Genomic DNA, 24,097 nt, shown 5'->3' with positions numbered 1-24,097 from the left:
ACTCGAACACTACGGGGGTGGCTCAACACTAGTGTTGAGCGCTGTCCGACTTCGATAGCACCACCTTTGGATCAAGGCAACCTAACATGTCTGCCTGCATCTTCCTCACAGACTGGCAGTTTGCCGGGGATACCCTTCTCAACCCCGTCTAAGCACAACAGCCAGCCCTTGGTCCCTCAGGTGTGGACAAGTAAAAGACCATTTCCTCCTAGCCATGAGAAAGCTAAGAGGTTGAATTTCACCATCTGCAAGTTCTTGGCAACAGAAATGCTTCCTTTCCGCCTGGTGGACACAGAGGTTTTTCGAGACCTTATGTCCGTCGCAGTGCCCCAGTACCAGATGCCCAGTCGGCACTACTTCTCAAAGAAAGGTGTGCCTGCGCTCCACCAGCATGTCGCACACAACATCACCGCTTCTTTGAGAAACTCTGTGTGTGACAGGGTGCATTTCACCACAGACACTTGGACGAGTAGGCATGGACAGGGGCGTTACATGTCGCTGACTGGGCACTGGGTAACTATGGTGACAGCAGGACAAGGGGCTGCTGTCCAAGTCTTGCCGTCCCCACGAGTTGTGCGTCAATCCTCTTTATCTCGAAGTTCCTCCACTGCTTCTGCCTCCTCAACCTCCTCTCGGTCCTCCACCTGCACGCAAAGCCTGTCTGGTCATGCCACAAGCTTTCTAACTGCGCAGAAGGGATCCTGCACTCCTCCTTACTATGCTGGCAGCAGGGCTCAATGTCATCAGGTGGTTTTTACTTTGAAATGTCTGGGAAATGTGAGTCACACAGCTGAGGAGTTGTGGTCAGCTCTGGAGAACCAGTTTCATGAATGGTTGTCTCCACTGGACCTGAAACCAGGGAAGGCCGTGTGCGACAATGCTGCAAACCTGGGTGCGGCCCTTCGCCGCGGCAATGTCACACACGTGCCTTGTATGGGTCACGTGTTGAACCTGGTTGTCCAGCAATTTTTAGCCCACTATCCCTGACTAGATGGCCTTCTGCAGAGGGCACGGTCGCTGTGTGCTCACTACCACCGTTCGCATCCCACAGCTCAATGACTTACATCTCTACAGAAGTCGTTGGGCCTGCCACTTCACCGGCTAAAATGCGATGTACCTACCCGGTGGAATTCAACTCTTCACATGTTGCAGCGACTGTGGCAGCACCAACAAGCCCTAGGACATCATCAGCAAATGCAGAGCACTTGTACTCGGTGCCTCCCACCTCAATCCACCTAATATTGGGGTTTTGGCAAATTGATGAGAGCAGGTGCTCCGTCACTAGGATGTATAAGAGAGGGGACAGAGGACATCCCTGCCTTGTACCATTGGTGATTATGAAAGGTGATGAAAATGTTCTGACGCTCCCCCTGGGCCTTGGGACACCCGGAGCCGGACCCTTTTTGGTGGATGCTGGTTGTTGTAGTTTCCGTGGTGGCATCCCGGGTCCATGGCTCAGGGCGGTCAAACCAGTGGCGGAACTATTTATGTGGTTTTGATGTTTAAATGTCCGACTACGCCACCCGTGGATTGCGGTCAGAGTGAACCGCCGCTGCAGGGCAGACCGCTGAGGCTGGTGTTGTCGGTGCAGGAGAGCGTAGTATAACTCCCCATGGGAGGAATATAGCCTCAGGGCAGTGTATGCGGAGGATATGGGTGATGGTGCAGGGCAACAGCAGTCACGACTAGTGTTGAGCCACCCCCGTAGTGTTCGAGTTCGGATAGGTTCGTCGAACACCCTTGTGTTCGCCGAACTGTTCGTCGAACTGTTCATCGAACACCTTCGAACACCGTTAAAACCAATGGCAGGCAAACAAAAACACATAGAAACACATAGAAAACACCTTCAAAGGTGTCCAAAAGCTGACAAACTGCTCAGAAGACATAACTAACACATGGAAAAGTGACAAGTACATATAGTAGAGGTGGAGGAGTAAAAGGAGGGGGAGACACAGATATAGGCATGTCATGCCCTTCTAAAATCCAAAAAGTGAGAAGCCGACAGTGTGCCAGAGCCGCGGTGAACCCTGATGGCCAGCCCCCCTCTCCCAATACTGGTGCCTGTCCGCTGGTGGGTCGAGCGAGCCCCCTGTGGTGGAGGCAGGTCTAAGCTTTTTAATTTAAATTGTCTCTCTAATTTGAATGAATACACTTTTAATCCTTTTACAAGGATCTATTGGAGGGAAAGTCTCATGCCAGCAGCCGCGTAATTCCAGCTCCAGTAGCATCCACTAAAGCTGCTGCAGTTAAAAAGCTTTTATAAGGATCGAGCTCGGCGATCCACCGCAAGGCGTCCTACCGCCAGTCCCAGCCCCTTTGCCTTGGGGTGCCTCCTGATGCTCTTCACTGAGTATCCCGGGGTCCCGAAGCATTTCCTTTGAAAAAATTAAGTGTCCAAACTACAGGTGGTGCAGCTTGCTTAACAGCTGGGATAATCCGCTCACTAGCAGACACTGCTACTAGGCACAAAGTATTTCCTGGGCTAGATGCAGTTAAAAATTTGTAATTAGATACTCTCGTTGGATGCTGAGAAAGCATTCCATAGAGTCTCCTGGCAGGCCATATATTATTCTCTTAAAAAGCTTGGGGTAGGGGTCTAGGGGACCCATTTATAGCCAAAATCACGGCCCTGTATCGCAATACGTCACCTATGCTGAAGATAAATGGAACTGTAGCACCCCGAAGGCTTGGTTGCTACAGAGGTATTGCTCCACACCCAGAGGTGTGATATCTCACTCTCAGGTAAGGATGGAGTGTGGATCAGGACCCCGACACCTGCATGCATTACACCACATTGCCATGCGGCAGGGCGACCAATATGCCTCTGAGATGGGCATGACAGTCCCTGTCCCTGGCTGGAGTGGGGGGAGGGAACACTGAGGAAGGGGAACCCTGTAGTGCAGGAGCAGGGAGGAAGCAGTTCCTGGGTGCATTGAGAAGGGAGTATAAAAGGTGGGCACCATCTTAGTTCAGTGCAGGGATGTCCGAGCAGAAGTGACAGCGAGTAGGGGCTCTGCATGAGCTCTGCTCCGGAGGCGGGCCTAGTAACAGAGGCCCAGGCCTGGAAGAGGGAGAAGGAAGGAAGAGGAGCGGAGAAGGCTCCAGGAACGAGAAACGAAGGGATCCCTGGGGTGCAGACGGGTGAGTCGCCACCGCACTCCCGAATCCACCTGCGTGGAGGGGTCAGGCCAAAGGGGGAGACAGGTCCCCGAAACTAGTGGAGGCGGAAAACGACCCTCAGCTAGAAACCGGAGGCTGTGACATTTTATGTGGCACAGCCCCTCGCTACACCCGCTAGGAAGGCACCACATAGGGTCAGGGAAACTGGCGCCAAGTTTACCAAGAGGAGGCCCGAGTCAGCCGGACAGAAGCATTGGTAAGAAAGGCCAGACAAATGACACACAAAGGGGGTCCTGTGAAGCGCTCCAAAGTTATCTGGGAGTTGTCTGAGCCCCTCACCTGGTAAGCACAGTACGACGTGGGCAGCCGTTACCTGCAGAAGTGGCCTGGATAATAAGAACTGTGAGTAAAGGCCCTGGACTGAATCAGTGACTCCGTGTCGTTACTGCTGCTGCCCTGCACCATCACCCCCATCCTCCGCATACACTGCTCTGAGGCTATACTCCTCCCGTGGGGAGTTATGCTACGCTCTGCTGCACCCACAACACCAGCCTCAGCGGTCTGCCCTGCAGCAGCGGTTCACTCTGACCACAATCCACGGGTGGCGTAGTCGGACATTTAAACATCAAAACCACATAAATAGTTCCGCCACTGGTTTGACCGCCCTGAGCCATGGAACCGGGATGCCACCACGGAAACTACAACAACCAGCATCCACCAAAAAGGTTCCGGCTCCGAGTGTCCCAAGGCCCAGGGGGGAGCGTCAGAACATTTTCATCATCTTTCATAATCAACAATGGGACAAGGCAGGGATGTCCTCTGTCCCCTCTCTTATACATCCTAGTGACGGAGCACCTGCTCTCATCAATTCGCCATAGCCCCAATATTAGGTGGATTGAGGTGGGAGGCACCGAGTTCAAGTGCTCTCTATTTGCTGATGATGTCCTAGTATATATCACTCAATCACATATATCCATCCCTGCTGTTATGGCTGAAATAGATCACTTTGTTACATGGTCAAATTTTAAAATCAATGCAGCGAAGTCTGAGTCCCTCGATGTCTCCCTCCCAAAATCCATACAGGATTCCATCCAGTCCAACTTTCCCTTTGCCTGGCCCTCACAGGGTATCAAATACTTAGGAATTCCTATTCATAGAGACCTCTCCCATCTATGTTATCTTAATTTTGGGCCCTTTATTGAACAACTCCATACAGACCACGGTTGGCAAGTTAGAACTGTAAGATTCACTACGTGAACCACTGGTGTTTTGTGGAAAAGCTTATGTACACTGTGTTCCAAGTTATTAGGCAAAAAGTGTTTAGGAGTGATAAAGGAAGAATTTGTTTGTTTGTCAGTTAAACTCATTGATGGTGATGTGTGTCAGGGCTCTTTATATCACTGTAAGCAATTGCTGACACCTGTGCTAATTAGTTTGGCAGGTGTGTCCAATGAAAGGCAAGACTACTTAAGAAGGCTGTCCCACATTATTAAGCAGCCTTCATTTTCTGCCAAAATGGGAAAGAAAAAGGATGTGTCAGCTGCTGAGAAGCAACAAATTGTGGAGTGTTTAGGTCAAGGCATGACTACAATCAACATTGTGCGATGATCAGGATGAAGTGTCTTGGCAATCAAGAAGTATGTAGCTGATTCACAGTACACACGTGTGCGTGCTGATAAGGGCAAATTAAGGACTCTTTCCTACAGGAAATTACGTCAGGTTAAAAGAGCAGCGGCAAAAAGCCTTGTCATATCAGCAGACAAGTTTTTGAAGCTGCTGGTGCCTCCAACGTCCCACGAACAACAAGATGCAGGATCCTTCAGAGGTTTGCAGCTGTGCATTCGCTATCCTGTCGACCTCCTCTATCCACTTCACACAAGCAGAAACGGCTCCAGTGGGCCAAACATTACATGAAGACTGATTTCAAAACTGTTTTGTTCACAGATGAGTGCCATGCAACGCTCGATGGTCCAGATGGATGGAGTGGAGGATGGCTGGTTGATGGACACCCCACGCAAACACGGCTACAGCGCTGACAAGGAGGAGGTGGAGTAATGTTTTGGGCTTGAATCATGGGGAGAGAGATTGTCGGCCCCTTTAGGATCCCTGAAGGGGTAAAGATGAACTCCATAATGTATGTGGAGTTTCTCAAACAGCACTTCCTGCCATGGTTCAAGAAGAAGAACCGTGTATTCCACAGCAAGATCATTTATATGCATGATAATGCACCGTCTCATGCTGCACATAACACATCTGCATCTCTGGCTGATATGCGCATAAAAGGGGACAAACTTATGCTGTGACCCCCATGCTCCCTTGACCTCTACCCCATTCAGAACCTCTGGAGCATCATAAAAAGGAGTGTCTATGATGGCGGGAGGCAGTTCACATCTAAGCAACAGCTCTGGGAGGGTATTCTGTCCTCATGCAAAACAATTGAAGCTGAAACCATCCAAAACCTGAGAAATTCAATGAATGAGAGAGTTCAGAAGCTCCTTTCAAACAAGGGGTCCTATGTGCAAATGTAACATCACCTAGAATAAAGTTTTGAGTTGAAAACTGTTTGATTTCAGTTTCTAATAACCTGCTAATGCTTATAATTTCAAAAATGACCATTTTTTTGGTCTTTTTTAAAATGAAAAGATTGATCGAAGAGTGTGGGGGATCTAAGAGTGTGGCAACCCAGTAGTCAGGATTACTTCGAATTCTGACAATCTGAGGGTCATGTTGCAGGTAGTGCAGCAAGAAGGCACTTATGTGTCTTGCTCATCTCGGAGAACCAATTTCATGAATGGTTGTCTCCACTGGACCTGCAACCAGGGAAGGCCGTGTGCGACAATGCTGCAAACCTGGGTGCGGCCCTTCGCCGGGGCAAAGTCAAAATTATTTTCCGGGCTAGATGCAGCTAAAAATTATTATTAACTTTAAATCTGGTGGAGCTTAGTATAGATGGCCTAATAGAATCCGTACTGCACACTGCTACAAAGCCCAAATTATTTTCCAGCCAAGATACAGATAAACATGATTAGTAATTTTAAATCTGGTGGAGCTTAGTATAGATGGCCTATTAGAATCAGTGCTGCACACTGCTACAAAGCCCAAATTATTTTCCAGCCAAGATACAGATAAACATGATTTGTAATTTGAAAGCTTAAAATGGCTGGTGAGGTGATTTTAACAACTCATCAAGCTTTTACTCTCCCCAGGATGACACAGGGGTAGAAAAGTCATTTCGGATCCATGATTTGTTCATCTTTATGAACGTGAGTCTGTCTAAATTATCAGTAGAGAGCCGCGTGCGCTTATCTGTCAGCACACCACCAGCAGCGCTGAACACACGTTCAGACAGAACGCTGGCTGCGGGGCATGACATGATCTCCAAGGCGTAAGTGGCTAGCTCCGGCCATTTATCCAGATTGGAAGCCCAAAAAGAGCAGGGGTCCAGTGACACAGTCATGGCTTCAATGTTTACTTGGAGATACTCCTGTACCATCATCTCTAGGCCTTGACTATGCGTCAGACTTCTTGTCTCCTGTGGCCTTGCAAAGGATGGGCTAAAAAAGTGGTGAAATGATTCCGCAAAATTGATGTTACCAGCAGATACTGTGTTTCTGTTACAGTTTGAGTGCTGAACACTCGACCGTCCCATGGTTGGCAAGTTGGAACTGTGAGATTCACTACGTGCACCACTGGTGTTTTGTGGAAAAGCACATGTAAGATTCTGCAACAGTCTCTGCTGATACTCCTGCATGCGTGCATCCCTTTCTATGGCAGGAATAATTTCTGCAAATTTACTTTTGTCCCGTGGATCTAACAGTGTGGCAACCCAGTAGTCAGGATTATTTCTAATTCTCACAATTCGAGGGTCATGTTGCAGGTAGTGCAGCAAGAAGGCACTCATGTGTGTTGCGCATCCAGGAGCACCAAGTCCCTGTTGTGTTGGTGGCGAGGTAACAATCATGCTTCCTTCCTCTGTCCTCTCCCCCCAACCTCGCACAACATAAATGTGATCAAGGTCTCCCTCATCTGATGAGTCTTCCATCAGTTCGCCCTCCACTTCTTCCTGGGCTCCTGCACCTTCCTCACTAGTTTGGGTGCTACCATGCGCCCTGGTAAAACCATCTCCCCCACCCTCACATGCCTGCCGCCTTGGTGCTGCCGACCGTCTGGACCTTGCAGATGTTAGTCCTTCCGCATACAACTCCTCCTCCTCTACTTCCTCTCCCTCCTCTTGTGCCACCACCTGACTCCGAATTCTGTTTACCATGTGCTCCAGCATGTAAATCACCGGAATAGTCATGCTGATAATGGCATCGTCAGCACTAAACATCTTCGTCGCCATTTCAAAACTGTGCAGAAGGGTGCATAGGTCCCTGATCTGAAACCACTCCTCCAGCGTGATTTGCCCCACCTCTGGATCTCGTTGGCCCAGGCTATACGTCAGAACGTATTGCACCAGGGCTTGTCGGTGCTGCCACAGTCGCTGCAACATGTGCAGAGTTGAATTCCACCGGGTAGGCACATCGCATTTTAGCCAGTGAAGTGGCAGGCCCAACGACTTCTGTAGAGATGTAAGTCACTGAGCTGCGGGATGCGAACGGCGGAAGTGAGCACACAGCGACCGTGCCCTCTGCAGAAGGCCATCTAGTCCGGGATAGTGGGCTAAAAATTGCTGGACAGCCAGGTTCAACACGTGAGCCATACAAGGCACGTGTGTGACTTTGCCCCGGCGAAGGGCCGCACCCAGGTTTGCAGCGTTGTCGCACACGGCCTTCCCTGGTTGCAGGTCCAGTGGAGACAACCATTCATGAAATTGGTTCTCCAGAGCTGACCACAACTCCTCAGCTGTGTGACTCACATTTCCCAGACATTTCAAAGTAAAAACTGCCTGATGATGTTGAGCCCTACTGCCAGCATAGTAAGGAGGTGTGCAGGATCCCTTCTGCGCAGTTAGAAAGCTTGTGGCATGACCAGACAGGCTTTGGGTGCAGGTGGAGGACTGAGAGGAGGTTGAGGAGGCAGAAGCAGTGGAGGAACTTTGAGATAAAGAGGATTGACGCACAACTCGTGGGGACGGCAAGACTTGGACAGCAGCCCCTTGTCCTGCTGTCACCATAGTTACCCAGTGCCCAGTCCGCGACATGTAACGCCCCTGTCCATGCCTACTCGTCCAAGTGTCTGTGGTGAAATGCACCCTGTCACACACAGAGTTTCTCAAAGAAGCGGTGATGTTGTGTGCGACATGCTGGTGGAGCGCAGGCACACCTTTCTTTGAGAAGTAATGCCGACTGGGCATCTGGTACTGGGGCACTGCGACGGACATAAGTTCTCGAAAATCTTCTGTGTCCACCAGGCGGAAAGGCATTATTTCTGTAGCCAAGAGCTTGCAGATGGTGAAATTCAACCTCTTAGCTTTCTCATGGCTTGGAGGAAATGGTCTTTTACTTGTCCACATCTGAGGGACCGAGGGCTGGCTATTGTGCTTAGACGGGGTTGATAAGGGTGTCCCCGGCAAACTGCCGGTCTGTGAGGAAGATGCAGGCGGACATGTTAGGTTGCCTTGATCCAAAGGTGGTGTTATCGATGTCGGACAGCGCTCAACACCAGCTGGTGTTACCACCTCCAAAGAAAATGACCTGCCAATCACGCTGGCTGTTGCGGGTAAAGAGGTGGCAGGTCTGCGCCCCAAAACAGGTGTGACTGCTGTCCCCCCCAGTCACAGAGGATGAAGAGGCCGCGGATGCACAAGATATGGCAGACGGTAGTTGGCCCGGCCGGCTAGGCCGCATTGTAGCACAGTGAGCTTCCCACTGCAACTTATGCTTCATGTCCATGTGCCGGTTCATGCATGAAGTACTCAAACTATGTATTTTTTGGCCTCTACTTAGCTTTTGCTGACAAATGTTACAGATAACACGAGTTGGGTCATCTTTATCGATCTGAAAAAATGCCCAGGCTATGCAAGGCTTAGCACCCATGCGACCTGAAGAGCCACCACGACTTGTGGTGAGAGGCAGAGTTGTGTTTGAGGATGCAGTTGTTGACGTGCTTCCAGTACTACGTCTCTGTCCAGGAAGGCGCATCCTGACCTCTTCGTCACAAGCATTCTCCTCCACCTCCTCTGCTGACCTCATTTCTTGGCTGACTGTGGGTTGACAGTAAGTGGGATCTCCAACCTCATCATCATCACCCTGTGCGTTATCACACCCGTCGTCCTCAGAGCCAACCTGTTCCTGCCCTGACAAAAAACTAAAGTTGTCGCTCCAATCAGGTATTTGAGTCTCATCATCGTCTTCCTCATTGTCTCCACCAACATGAGTTACAGTTTGGGTACGAGGGTCTACATTATGGTCAGAACCTTTGCGTCTGGTCCTGGATCCGACTCATAAAGATCTGGGCATCAGTGCAGATCATTTCCTCGTCTGGATTCACTGAAGCGCTGGAGCCGACCTCTGATTCCCAGGCTATAGTATGAGTAAACAGCTCTGCAGACTCAACCATCTGTTCTACCTCATACTCAGACGGGCAGCTGGAGATATGGGAGCTGTGAGGAAGCAAGTGCGATTGGGGTGACACCTTTGAGGACTGGAGTATTTGTGATGTTGAAGTTGATGTGGAGGAGAGCCCACTTAAAGGAGCACTTGATATCCGTTGAAGCACCTGCTGTTTTTGTGCCTCATCTGGAATTTGTAGCGATTGGCGTGGCCGTAAGAAAGGGATCTTATCACATAGTCCTCTAAAAGAAGTAGACATTTTAGTTTGGCTGGAAGATGGTCTTTCTTCTGCAGATGTTACTGTTGCTTTAACACCTACCCCACGGACACAACCTTTTTTCCCCTTCCCAACACGCCTATTCCCCTATCCACCAGCAGCAGGCCTTTTTCCACTCATTTGGTGGTTAACTAATTCACAACTCTGGAGTTGTTTGCACAAAAAAACAATGGATGGGAACCGAGCACAGCTGAGTGGCCAAACTCTGGTATTAGGCCAAAACTATTGGCTGGGTTAGATGCAGAAAAAATTATATTCAATTTGCAACCTGATGGAGGTCAGTATAGATGGACTAATAGACCAAGTCCCACACACTGCTAGAAGCCAAAATATTTTTTCAGAGCTAGATGCAGATAAAAATTATTTTTAATTTGCAACCTGATGGAGGTCAGTATAGATGGACTAATAGAAAAAGTCCCACACACTGTTAGAAGCCCAAATATTTTTTCAGAGCTAGATGCAGAAAAAAATTAGGTTGAATTTGCAACCTGATGGAGGTCAGTAGAGATGGACTAATAGACCAAGTCCCACACACTGCTAGAAGCCCAAATATTTTTTCAGAGCTAGATGCAGAAAAAAATTATATTGAATTTGCAACCTGATGGAGGTCAGTATAGATGGACTAGTAGACCAAGTCCCACACACTGCTAGAAGCCCAAATATTTTTTCAGAGCTAGATGCAGAAAAAAAATATATTCAATTTGCAACCTGATGGAGGTCAGTATAGATGGACTAATAGAACAAGTCCCACACACTGCTAGAAGCCCAAATATTTTTTCAGAGCTACATGCAGAAAAAAATTATATTCAATTTGCAACCTGATGGAGGTCAGTATAGATGGACTAATAGACCAAGTCCCACACACTGCTAGAAGCCCAAATATTTTTTCAGAGCTAGATGCAGAAAAAAATTATATTCAACTTGCAACCTGATGGAGGTCAGAATAGATGGACTAATAGAACAAGTCCCACACACTGCTAGAAGCCCAAATATTTTTTCAGAGCTAGGTGAAGAAAAAAAATATTTTTAATTTGCAACCTGATGGAGGTCAGTATAGATGGACTAATAGACCAAGTCCCACACAATGCTAGAAGCCCAAATATTTTTTCAGAGCTTGATGCAGAAAAAAATTATATTCAATTTGCAACCTGATGGAGGTCAGTATAGATGGACTAATAGAACAAGTCCCACACACTGCTAGAAGCCCAAATATTTTTTCAGAGCTAGATGCAGAAAAAAAATATTTTTAATTTGCAACCTGATGGAGGTCAGTAGAGATGGACTAATAGACCAAGTCCCACACACTGCTAGAAGCCCAAATATTTTTTCAGAGCTAGATGCAGAAAAAAATTATATTCAATTTGCAACCTGATGGAGGTCAGTATAGATGGACTAATAGAACAAGTCCCACACACTGCTAGAAGCCCAAATATTTTTTCAGAGCTAGATGCAGAAAAAAAATATTTTTAATTTGCAACCTGATGGAGGTCAGTATAGATGGACTAATAGACCAAGTCCCACACACTGCTGGAAGCCCAAATATTTTTTCAGAGCTAGATGCAGAAAAAAATTATATTCAATTTGCAACCTGATGGAGGTCATTATATATACATAGTTACATAGTTTACATAATTACATAGTTTATAAGGCCGAAAAAAGACAAGCGTCCATCCAGTTCAGCCTATTTCTTGTGCACTGCAGCTATTCCGCAGCGTTGATCCAGGGGAAGGCAAAAAAAAAAAAAAAAAACATGCGGTATAGGCCAATTTACATCATTGAGGAAAAATTCACTTCCCGACACCAATCTGGCAGTCAGATTAAATCCCTGGATTAATTAACTAAGCATAAGATGTAATTTTATTGTTCTCAAGAAAGGCGTCCAGGCCTCTCTTGAACTCATTAAGTGAGTTGGACATCACCACTTCCTCTCCCAGAGAGTTCCAGAGTCTCACGGCTCTGACCGTAAAGAATCCCCTTCTATGCTGGTGCGGGAATCTCCTTTCCTCCAGACGCATAGTGTGCCCCCTCGTCTTTGTCACCATCCTTGGTATAAACAGGTCATGGGAGAGATCTCTGTACTGCCCCCTGATGTATTTATACATGTTTGTGAGGTCTCCCCTAAGCCTTCTCTTTTCCAACGTAAATAGGCCTAATTTTGACAACCTCTCTGGGTATTCTAGTCCCTCCATTCCCTTTATTACCTTAGTCGCCCTCCTTTGTACCCTCTCTAGCTCCAATATGTCTTTCCTGAGCACCGGAGCCCAGACCTGTGCACAATATTCTAAGTGCGGCCTTACCAGCGCTTTATACAGAGGAAGAACAATGTTCTTATCATATGCCCCTATTCCTCTTCTGATGCATGCCATGACTCTATTTGCCTTCGCAGCTGCTGCCTGACACTGGGCACTCCAATTTAATTTGCTATTAACCAAGACGCCCAGGTCCTTCTCCATGTCAGATTTCCCCAACGGTTTCCCATTTAATATGTATGGGTGACTGCTGTTTTTCTTTCCCATGTGCATGACCTAACATTTATCGGCATTGAACCCCATTTGCCATTTTTTGGCCCAACTCCCCAATTTATCTAAATCCTCCTGTAGCTGTGCCCTATCCTCATCTGTATTAACTACTCTACAAAGTTTAGTATCATCTGCAAATATTGCTATTTTACTATGCAACCCTTCCACTAGATCATTAATAAATATATTAAATAATATAGAGCCCAAGACAGACCCTTGAGGCACCCCGCTAGTAACCCTGACACACCCTGAGCTTACTCCATTGATAACCACCCTCTGCTTTCTATCACTCAGCCAGCTATTTACCCACCTGCACACATTATCCCCCAGACCAAGCATTCTCATTTTATATACCAACCTTTTGTGTGGCACGGTATCAAACGCTTTGGAGAAGTCAAGGTATACAACATCCACTGACTCTCCCCGGTCCAGCTGTGAGCTCACCTCCTCGTAGAAGGCGATCAGGTTTGTTTGGCAGGAGCGATCCCTCATGAATCCATGTTGATATGGAGTTAGACAGTTATTATCATTAAGATATTCTACAATAGCATCTCTAAGAAATCCTTCAAACAATTTACCCACAACAGACGTTAAGCTGACTGGTCTATAGTTCCCAGGGTCACTTTTAGACCCCTTTTTGAATATTGGTATCACATTTGCTTGGCGCCAGTCTAGTGGGACAGTCCCTGTCCATAAAGAGTGCTTGAATATAAGATACAGCGTTCTGTCTATCACATTACTTAATTCTTTTAGTACCCGGGGGTGTATGCCATCTGGGCCTGGTGACTTGTCTATTTTGATATTATTTAGGCGTTTCTGAACTTCCTCCTTGGTTAGGTGGGTGATATTTAGTGGAGGGTTTACTTTATCACTCTGCATTTCCTCCGATAAATTGTTTTCTTTTGAGAAAACAGTGGAGAAGAAGCTATTGAGTAGGTTTGCTTTACCCTCATCGCCCTCTATGATTTTACCCAGGTTATTTTTCAATGGGCCAACTACATCAGTTTTAATCCTTTTACTGTTTATATAGTTAAAGAACAGTTTGGGATACGTTTTACTTTCCTTGGCAATTAGTCTCTCTGTCTCCTCTTTTGCTATTCTTATTTGTTTCTTACAGATTTTGTTTTTTCCCTATAAGATATTAGCGCTTCCTCGCTGCCTTCTTGTTTAAGTTTACCGAAAGCCCTTTTTTTGTTTTTCATTGCCCTCTTGACTTCCTTATTTAGCCACATTGGCTTCCTCCTATACCTACGGCTGCCCACGTCGTACTGTGCTCACCAGGTGAGGGTCTCAGACAGCTCCCAGATAACTTTGGAGCGCTTCACAGGAAGCCTTTGTGTGTCCGTTGTCTGGCCTTTCTTACCAACGCTTCTGTCCAGCTGCCTCGGGCCTCCTCTTGGTAAACTTGGCGCCAGTTTCCCTGACCCTATTTTGTGCCTTCCTAGCGGGTGTTGCAAGGGCTGCGCCACATAAAATGTCACAGCCTCCGGTTTGTAGCTGAGGGTCGTTTCCCGCCTCCACTAGTTTCGGGGACCGGTCTCCCCCTTTGGCCTGACCCATCCACGCAGGTGGATTCGGGCGTGCGGTGGCGACTCTCCCGTCCGCACCCCTGGGATCCCTTTGTTCCTCGTTCCTGGAGCCTTCTCCGCTCCTCTTCCTTCCTTCTCCCTCTTCCAGGCCTCTGCCTCCGTTACTAGGCCCGCCTCCGGAGCAGAGCTCATGCAGAGCCCCTGCTCCCTGCCACTTCTGCTCAGACTTCTCTGCACTGAACTAAGATGGTGCCCACCTTTTATACTCCCTTCTCAATGCACCCAGGAACTGCTTCCTCCCTGCTCCTGCACTACAGGGTTCCCCTTCCTCGGTGTTCCCTCCCCCCACTCCAGCCAGGGACAGGGACTGTCGTGCCCATCTCAGGGGCATATTGGTCGCCCTGTCCCACGGCAATGTGGAGTAATGCATGCAGGTGTCAGGGTCCTGATCCACACTCCATCCTTACGTGAGAGTGAGATATCACACCTCTGGGTGAGTTGCAATACCTCTGTAGCAACCGAGCCCTGGGGTGGTACAGTTCCATTCATCTTCAGCCTAGGTGACATATTGCGATTCAGGTCCGTGATTTTGGCTATAAAAGGGTTCCCTAGACCCATACCCCAAGCTTTTTAAGAGAATAATATATGGCGTGCCAGGAGACTCTATGGAATGCTTTCTCAGCATCCAACGAGAGTATCTAATTACAAATTTTTAACTACATCTAGCCCAGGAAATACTTTGTGCCTAGTAGCAGTGTCTGCTAGTCAGCGGATTATCCCAGCTGTTAAGCAAGCTACACCACCTGTAGTTTGGACACTTAATTTTTTCAAAGGAAATGCTTCGGGACCCCGGGATACTCAGTGAAGAGCATCAGGAGGCACCCCAAGGCATAGGGGCTGGGACTGGCGGTAGGACGCCTTGCGGTGGACCGCCGAGCTCGATCCTTATAAAAGCTTTTTAACTGCAGCAGCTTTAGTGGACGCTACTGGAGCTGGAATTACGCGGCTGCTGGCATGAGACTTTCCCTCCAATAGATCCTTGTAAAAGGATTTAAAGTGTATTGATTCAAATTACAGAGACAATTTAAATTTAAAAGCTTAGACCTGCCTCCAACAAAGGGGGGCTCGCTCGACCCACCAGCGGACAGGCACCAGTATTGGGAGAGGGGGGCTGGCCGTCAGGGTCCACCGCAGCTCTGGCACAAAGCTGGCGACACGGAGGTCGCACGGGCAAGAACGGACTGGCCGTGTCGGCTTCGCACTTTTTTTTGTTTTTAGAAGGGAAAGACATGTGTCTCCCCCTCCTTTAACTCCTCCACCTTTTTTCTTTTCGCATGACTATATGTACTTGTCACTTTTCCATGTGTTAGTTGTGTCTTCTGAGCAGTTTTTCAGGTTTTGGACACCTTTGAACGTGTTTTCTATGTGTTTCTATGTGCTTTTGTTTGCCTGCCATTGGTTTTAACGGTGTTCGAAGGTGTTTGACGAACAGTTCGACGAACAGTTTGGTGAACATACGGGTGTTCGACGAACCGAACCGAACTCAAAAACTACGGGGGTGGCTCAGCACTATTCCCTAGTAATTCGGTCAAGAAGTGGGAGCGAGAAGATGTGGCTGTTGGTTGTGGCACATTTTCACCTTGGCCACGGCCCCGTCATCTACATGCACCATCACCAGAACGTCCAGTTCTACGTCCCTTGCCACGCGCCTTACCCATTGTAAATGAAGTAAAATAGCTTACACTCGCACTATCAATGGAAAAAGGGTAATAAAAAGGAGATTAGTACCGTGGAAGAGGAAAACCACAGATCTATTCCTCTGGCCTACACCAGACTCTTTTATACAGATATATTGGTGTCTGACCAGTCAGGGAGACACTATTACAGTTTTTTTTACGGCAAAAAATGCCAAAAGCAGGATAATACAGAGATTTGACCCGTGGAACTGCAAAACCACAGTTCTATTTTTCTGGCCTACACCAGACACTTTTAAACAGATATATTGGTGTCTGACCAGTCAGGTAGACACTATTACAGTTTTTTTTTACGGAAACAAATGCCAATAGCAGGATAATACTGAGATTTGACCCGCGGAACTGAAAAACCACAGTTATAGTTATGTGGCGTACACCAGAATCTTTTAAACTGATATATCGGTGTCTGACAAGTCAGGAAGACACTATTACAGTTTTTTTTTATGGCAAAAAATGCCAAAAACAGGATAATACAGAGATTTGACCCATGGAACTGCAAAATCACAGTTATAGTTATGTGGCCTACACCAGACTCTTTTAAACAGATATATTGGTGTCTGAACAGTCACACACACTCAATTTTTTTTTTTGGGGGGGGGAATACCACAAGGTTAATATGACGTGTATTTTTACAGTCTGAGTGAGGAAAAAAAAATACAGGATTTAGATAAAAAAAAAAAAAAATTTCCTGTCCCCTGAGACCGGGGTCATAAGACTAGCAATTTGACCAACAGGAGCACACAGGACTGTAATGCAGCGTTTGCTGGTGTAACCACTGCATCTCCTATACAGCCTGCATGCCTGCCTGATATCTGGGATGGATATTAGTCCTGAGAAGGACTGTTTGTTTGATTTGGCAGGCTTTAGAGACCCTACACTACCTATTTCGCACTATATATATCTCCCTAACTCAGCAGCACCCTCTCTACACTGTCTGATCCGGAGCGACTGTGTCAAAGATGGCGGCGACCTGTTTTAAATACTCGAGGTGACGCTGTGCGGCCAGCCAATCACTGTTATGCCCACAAACAACATGGCTGCGGCATTACAGTTGTGACGACCAGCTGCGCTTGGTATCACAGATCCTAGAAGAGTGCATTGATGGATTCCTCCACAAGAGGCCCCCATAAACATTCACACATCTCCACCTTCCACCTCAGACCAGCAGAGGGAGCCCATTAGGGATATAAAAAGGGAAGGTGAAGCCAGGCAGTTCAGTCTAGCCAGAAAAGAGCTCCTGCTCACAGTCAGAGAGGGACAGAGTTCTCAGTTCGGTTCTTGCAGATGTTTGTCTGCAGAGGTAAGCCCAGTCTAGACTCAGTACTAGCTCAGAATAGGGATCTTAAGGTGTGCCGGCGCCATAAGATCGGTGAAGCGCGGCAAGCTGCCGTTAGTGTGAGTAGCCTAGTGAGGGCCCGAGTAGGCCGAAGGCGAGTGGAGAGTTAGTACATACAGTACAGACCAAAAGTTTGGACACACCTTCTCATTTAAAGATTTTTCTGTATTTTCATGACTATGAAAATTGTACATTCACACTGAAGGCATCAAAACTATGAATTAACACATGTGGAATTATATGCTTAACAAAAAAGTGTGAAACTGAAAATATGTCTTATATTCTTGGTTCTTCAAAGTAGCCACCTTTTGCTTTGATGACTGCTTTGCACACTCTTGGCATTCTCTTGATGAGCTTCAAGAGGTAGTCACTGAAAATGGTCTTCCAACAATCTTGAAGGAGTTCCCAGAGAAGCTTAGCACTTGTTGGCCCTTTTGCCTTCACTCTGCGGTCCAGCTTACCCCAAACCATCTCGATTGGGTTCAGGTCTGGTGACTGTGGAGGCTAGGTCATCTGGCGTAGCACCCCATCACTCTCCCTCTTGGTCAAATAGCCCTTACACAGCCTGGAGGTGTGTTTGGGGTCATTGTCCTGTTGAAAAATAAATGATGGTCCAACTAAACGCAAACCGGATGGAATAGCATGCCGCTGCAAGATGCTGTGGTAGCCATGCTGGTTCAGTATGCCTTCAATTTTGAATAAATCCCCAACAGTGTCACCAGCAAAGCACCCCCACACCATCACACCTCCTCCTCCATGCTTCACGGTGGGAACCAGGCATGTAGAGTCCATCCGTTCACCTTTTCTGCGTCGCACAAAGACACAGTGGTTGGAACCAAAGATCTCAAATTTGGACTCATCAGACCAAAGCACAGATTTCCACTGGTCTAATGTCCATTCCTTGTGTTCTTTAGCCCAAACAAGTCTCTTCTGCTTGTTGCCTGCCCTTAGCAGTGGTTTCCTAGCTGCTATTTTACCATGAAGGCCTGCTGCACAAAGTCTCCTCTTAACAGTTGTTGAAGAGATGTGTTGGCTGCTAGAAATCTGTGTGGCATTGATCTGGTCTCTAATCTGAGCTGCTGTTAACCTGCGAATTCTGAGGCTGGTGACTCGGATAAACTTATCCTCAGAAGCAGAGGTGACTCTTGGTCTTCCTTTCCTGGGGCAGTCCTCATGTGAGCCAGTTTCTTTGTAGCGCTTGATGGTTTTTCCAACTGCACTTGGGGACACTTTCAAAGTTTTCCCAATTTTTTGCACTGTCTGACCTTCATTTTTTAAAGTAATGATGGCCACTCGTTTTTCTTTACTTAGCTGCCTTTTTCTTGCCATAATACAAATTCTAACAGTCTATTCAGTAGGACTATCAGCTGTGTATCAACCAGACTTCTGCACAACACAACTGATGGTCCCAACCCCATTTATAAGGCAAGAAATCCCACTTATCAAACCTGACAGGGTACACCTGTGAAGTGAAAACCATTTCCGGTGACTACCTCTTGAAGCTCATCAAGAGAATGCCAAGAGTCTGCAAAGCAGTCATCAAAGCAAAAGGTGGCTGCTTTCAAGAACCTAGAGTATAAGACATATTTTCAGTCGTTTCACACTTTTTTTGTTAAGTATATAATTCCACATGTGTTAATTCATAGTTTTGATGCCTTCAGTGTGAATGTACAATTTTCAAAGTCATGAAAATACAGAAAAATCTTTAAATGAGAAGGTGTGTCCAAACTTTTGGTCTGTACTGTAGGTGGCAGAGGAGCTTAACCAGCTCACCCCGAAGCATTTACCGGACACCGGGTCCAAGCTTACAGGGATCTCTATGACCCAGCAAGGCAAAACGGGAATCCCTGGAGAACTACAGGTCCCAGGATCGCTAAAGCGCTGATACGTAACAGATCCAGGAGACACATAGGCCCCGTAAGCTGAGGAGCGTGTACTCCAAGAAATGGCCCTACCACAAGGTCAGCCAGCGCAGGACAGAGGCAAAGTTAGGCCTAGCTCAAGGCAGGTCAGAAACTTACTACGCAGAGGCAAGAAACAGGAGGCCCTACACCTGCTCATTGGGGAGGATCCTGATATGCACCCTTCACCCTTCAGTGCTCCGGGATGTGCCTGAATTTCCATCAGTATAAGGTACTGAAGTGACTACCGTGTCCGTCCCCGTTCTTGCTCTGAACCGGCAGGGTCTCGCCTGTCCTGCATCCTCCTTCATACGCTGCCCTGAGGCTTAGCTCCACCTGTGGGGAGCTATACCATTGAGCTGCCTTATCATCGCCCTCAGTGGACTGCCGCAGTGCTGGTGTTTCTCACCAGAAACCACAGGTGGCGTCATGAACTCTTATAAAATTAACAAATATCCACCCTTTTAAAGAGTGACTCCAGAGTACGGGCCCGGGAGCCGACCACCGCGACATCCCCAAAGGCCCGAGTACCGAGTCATCCCCATCCCCTGGGCTAGTCACAGTGACTGGCTGGCAATCCCTGCATGTTCATTGACTCTGTAAAGAGCGCCAAACGTGCAGGGCGGAGACCCGAGCTCCCGCCCGAGTAACCCAGAAATGCTCGGTACTCGCTGAACATCCCGAGTAGTGAGATGCTCGGGCGAGTAACGAGCAGTGTCGAGCATGCCCACTCAACACTACTGCTGTGCCATTATAAAATTTTTACTGTGGATCAATTGCGGCCATTTTTCTGGTGTTTGCCCCTAATTTGATCTGTTTTGGCATCTTTTGGGCCTATTTGCAGGTGTCGTGTACAGTCATGGCCTAAAGTTTTGAGAATGACACCAAAATTATATTTTCACATGATCTGCTGGCCTCTGGTTTTTATTAGTGTTTGTCTGATGTTTGTATCACATACAGAAATATAATTGCAATCATATTATGAGTACCAATAGGTTATATTGACAGTTAGAATGAGTTAATGCAGCAAGTCAATATTTGCAGTGTTTCCCCTTCTTCTTCAAGACCTCTGTAATTCTCCCTGGCATGCTCTCAATCAACTTTTGGACCAAATCCTGACTGATAGCAGTCCATTCTTGCATAATCAATGCTTGCATTTTGCCAGAATTTGTTGGTTTTTGTTTGTCCACCCGTCTCTTGATGATTGACCACAAGTTCTCAATGGGATTAAGATCTGGGGAGTTTCCAGGCCATGGACCCAAAATCTCTATGTTTTGTTCCATGAGCCATTTAGTTATCACCTTTGCTTTATGGCAAGGTGCTCCATCATGCTGGAAAAGGCATTGTTGGGCGCCAAACTGCTCTTGGACGGTTGGGAGAAGTTGCTCTTGGAGGATATTCTGGTACCATTCTTTATTCATGGCTGTGTTTTTAGGTAAGACTGTGAGTGAGCCGATTCCCTTGGCTGAGAAGCAACCCCACACATGAATGGTTTCAGGATGCTTTACAGTTGGCATGAGACAAGACTGGTGGTAGCTCTCACCTCTTTTTCTCCAAATAAGCTGTTTTCCAGATGTCCCAAACAATCGAAAAGGGGATTCATCAGAGAAAATGACTTTGCCCCAGTCCTCAGCAGTCCACTCCCTGTACCTTTTGCAGAATATCAGTCGGTCCCTGATGTTTTTTCTGGAGAGAAGTGGCTTCTTTGCTGCCCTCCTTGAAACCAGCCCTTGCTCAAAGAGTCTCCGCCTCACAGTGCGTGCAGAAGCACTCACACCAGCCTGCTGCCATTCCTGAGCAAGCTCGGCACTGCTGGTAGTCCGATCCCGCAGCTGAAACAGTTTTAAGATACGGTCCTGGCGCTTGCTGGTCTTTCTTGGGTGCCCTGGAGCCTTTTTGACAACAATGGAAGCTCTCTCCTTGAAGTTCTTGATGATGTGATAGATTGTTGACTGAGGTGCAATCTTTGTAGCTGCGATACTCTTCCCTGTTAGGCCATTTTTGTGCAGTGCAATGATGGCTGCACGTGTTTCTTTAGAGATAACCATGGTTAACTGAAGAGAAACAATGATACCATGATCCAGCCTCCTTTTAAAGTGTCCAGTGATGTCATTCTTACTTAATCATGACTGATTGATCGCCAGCCCTGTCCTCATCAACACCCACACCTGTGTTAATGGATCAATCACTAAAACGATGTTAGCTGCTAATTTTAAGGCAGGACTGCAATGATGTTGAAATGTGTTTTGGGGGTTAAAGTTCATTTTATGGGCAAATATTGACTTTGTAAGTACAGTAATTGCTGTTAAGCTGATCACTCTTTGACATTCAGGAGTATATGCATATTGCCATTACAAAAAATGAAGCAGTAAACTTTGGAAAAATTACTATTTGTCTCATTCTCAGTACTTTTGGCCATGACTGTATGCGTTTGGTTTGGCTTCTCATTGAATCCAATGGGGTTCGGATACGATGATCGTAATAAGAACTGAACATTGAAATGTTCGCTTATCTCTAGTAATGAGTGCAGAGTAGGAGGGCTTCTTAAAGAAAAACCAACAGGTCTGAGAGAGACAGAATTCTTGCTGGTTGGTAGGTTATCAAATATGTATTTCATGCAATAAAATGCAATTTAAGTATTTAGAAATCATACATTGTGATTTTCTGGATTTTTTTAAGATTCTGTCTCTCACAGTTGAAGTGTACCTGTGATTAAAACTACAGACCTCTTCATTCTTTGTAGGTGGGAAAACTTGCAAAATCGGCAGTATATCAAATACTTATTTTCCCCACTGTATATATCTTTGTGAATACATTGGAGGAAGCATGTACAATAGATTGATAACATTCATACAGATTATTTTATTTTATAGCCCTTTCTATTCATGTGGAGCCCCTTGGAAAATGATTGATAGAAATATGATTCAGTCATGATGGAATTGAAATGATCCTGAATAATAAAACCTGATAGCAGATTCTATTTGTTTATGCTTCAATAAAACTCAAATGAGATAAGGCTTTTTTTCTATTCCACAATTTTATATTATATTATACTACTTTCTACGCAGTATTTCATTCCAGCCTACATTGTATGATGTGCAAAATTAGGTGCTGAAGAGAAGAGTATATCCATTGTGGCAGCATTGTATGCATAAATAGTTTTATATAGAATTTTGTGAACATCACAGCTGTTCTATGCTACATTTTCAAGGTTTCTATGATATATAAGTACGTATAGAACGTATATTGTATTTTCCGGGAATACAACACCTGTTAATGTCTTCCTTTAGTGCTAAATTTGTAATGTGAATCTGTTTCTGCCACAATCTGCTATGTATTCCATAAACTTAAGTATATTAATCAATTATACAGTTTAACTCCTTCCTGCAAAATTATTTAACTGTGTGTTTAGATTGCAATACAACATATGGTTGCATCACAGGGATGGCACGGCTCGGATGTTGTGCCCTTGCCGTGCACAGCAGAGGCTAGCTATTAAACACAGTTAAGCTAAAGCTGCGTGTGCTTGGACTGGAGCCATCAGATGCCTACTCCCACCAAAAAAAAAAAAGAGTACTGTAACAAAGTGTCAACTAGAGATGAGCGGTGTTCGACTCAAACTGTTCGCCAGTCTCAAATTCGAGCTGTTTTGGGCAGTGATCGAGCCGTTCGGCGAACACGAACGATTTGAAAAAAATCTGGCTGTTCGAGGTTATGTTCGATAACTGTTGGTGCACCAAAATCATAACTGGATTTTTTCACAGTAATGCTGATAATCAATGTTAATACGCAGTTTGAGTGTACAGCGGGGCAGGGGGAGGGGCAGGGGATGGATCTCTGCATAAATAATGAAGATCTCCATTTTTTTTTCTCTTTCCCGCATTTACAGTGGGGAGGTGCAATCTGTCAGCCTATCAGCAGCGCACACACGGAGCGAACTGCTTTTTTTCACACAAGCAAGGGCATGTGTCATTGGCTGTGTATGTCACATGTCCTTGCCCTATAAGACCCAGCCATTTTCCCCGTCGCCACCATTTTCTCACTGCTGCAGCTGCGTCTTAGACGGCACCGCTGTTGCTGTGTGCGCTATACTTTCAGTGTTAATTTCAAGCCAATTTTCTCATAAATATACAGATAGCTTGGGAGTAGGGAATAGTTGTGATTGCTGTCATTTTGAGGACTAGGTTACAGCATTTCCTATGACTTTTAGCAGGCAGGTCTGTGCTCTTAAATAGATAGGTTGGGAGTAGGGACTAATTGTAATTGCTGTCCTTTTGAGGACTAGGTTACAGCATTTCCTAGGCCTTTTTGCCAGGCAGGTCTGTGCCAGTGCTGTGCAAGTGTTTTTCACAGCATTTGGCTAAATCTAGCTAAGCAAATCCTTTTTGGCCTCTTTCAATGTGTGTTAGTGGAGTAGCGTATCTGTGTTGCAAGCTACACCACCTGTGTATAGAATACAACTTTTTTTACTGCACCTAGCCAAGTAAAACCTTTTGGGCATAGCATCATTCTATTAGGCCATCTATACTAAGCTCCACCAGCTTGCAAATTACTAATAATTTTTATCTGCATCTAGCTCAGAAAATAATTTTGAGCTTGTAGCAGTGTGTGGGACTTATTCTTAGTCCATCTATACTAAGCTCCACCAGCTTGCAAAGTACAAATAATTTTTATCTGCATCTAGCTCGGAAAATAATTTGGGGCTTGTAGCAGTGTGTGGGACTTTTTCTTAGTCCATCTATACTAAGCTCCACCAGCTTGCAAATTACTAATAATTTTTAGCTGCATCTAGCTCGGAAAATAATTTTGGGCTTGTAGCAGTGTGTGTGACTTATTCTTAGTCCATCTATACTAACCTCCACCAGCTTGCAAATTACAAATAATTTTTAGCTGCATCTTGTCTGGAAAATAATTTTGGGCATATTGGCAGTGTGTGGTACTCATTCTATTAGGCCATCTATACTAAGCTCCACCAGCTTTCAAATTACTAATAATTTTTAGCTGCATCTTGCCTGGAAAATAATTTTGGGCATAGTAGCAGTGTGTGGTACTCATTGTATTAGGCCATCTATACTAAGCTCCACAAGCTTTGAAATTAATAATAATTTTTAGTTGCATCTTGTCTGGAAAATAATTTTGGGCATAGTAGCAGTGTGTGGTACTCATT

This window comes from Phyllobates terribilis, unplaced genomic scaffold, assembly GCF_046119375.1.
Source record: "Phyllobates terribilis strain yellow unplaced genomic scaffold, ASM4611937v1 Scaffold_4__5_contigs__length_816908805, whole genome shotgun sequence".
In the NCBI taxonomy this organism is placed as follows: Eukaryota; Metazoa; Chordata; class Amphibia; order Anura; family Dendrobatidae; genus Phyllobates; species Phyllobates terribilis.
This window is presented reverse-complemented; position numbering follows the sequence as displayed.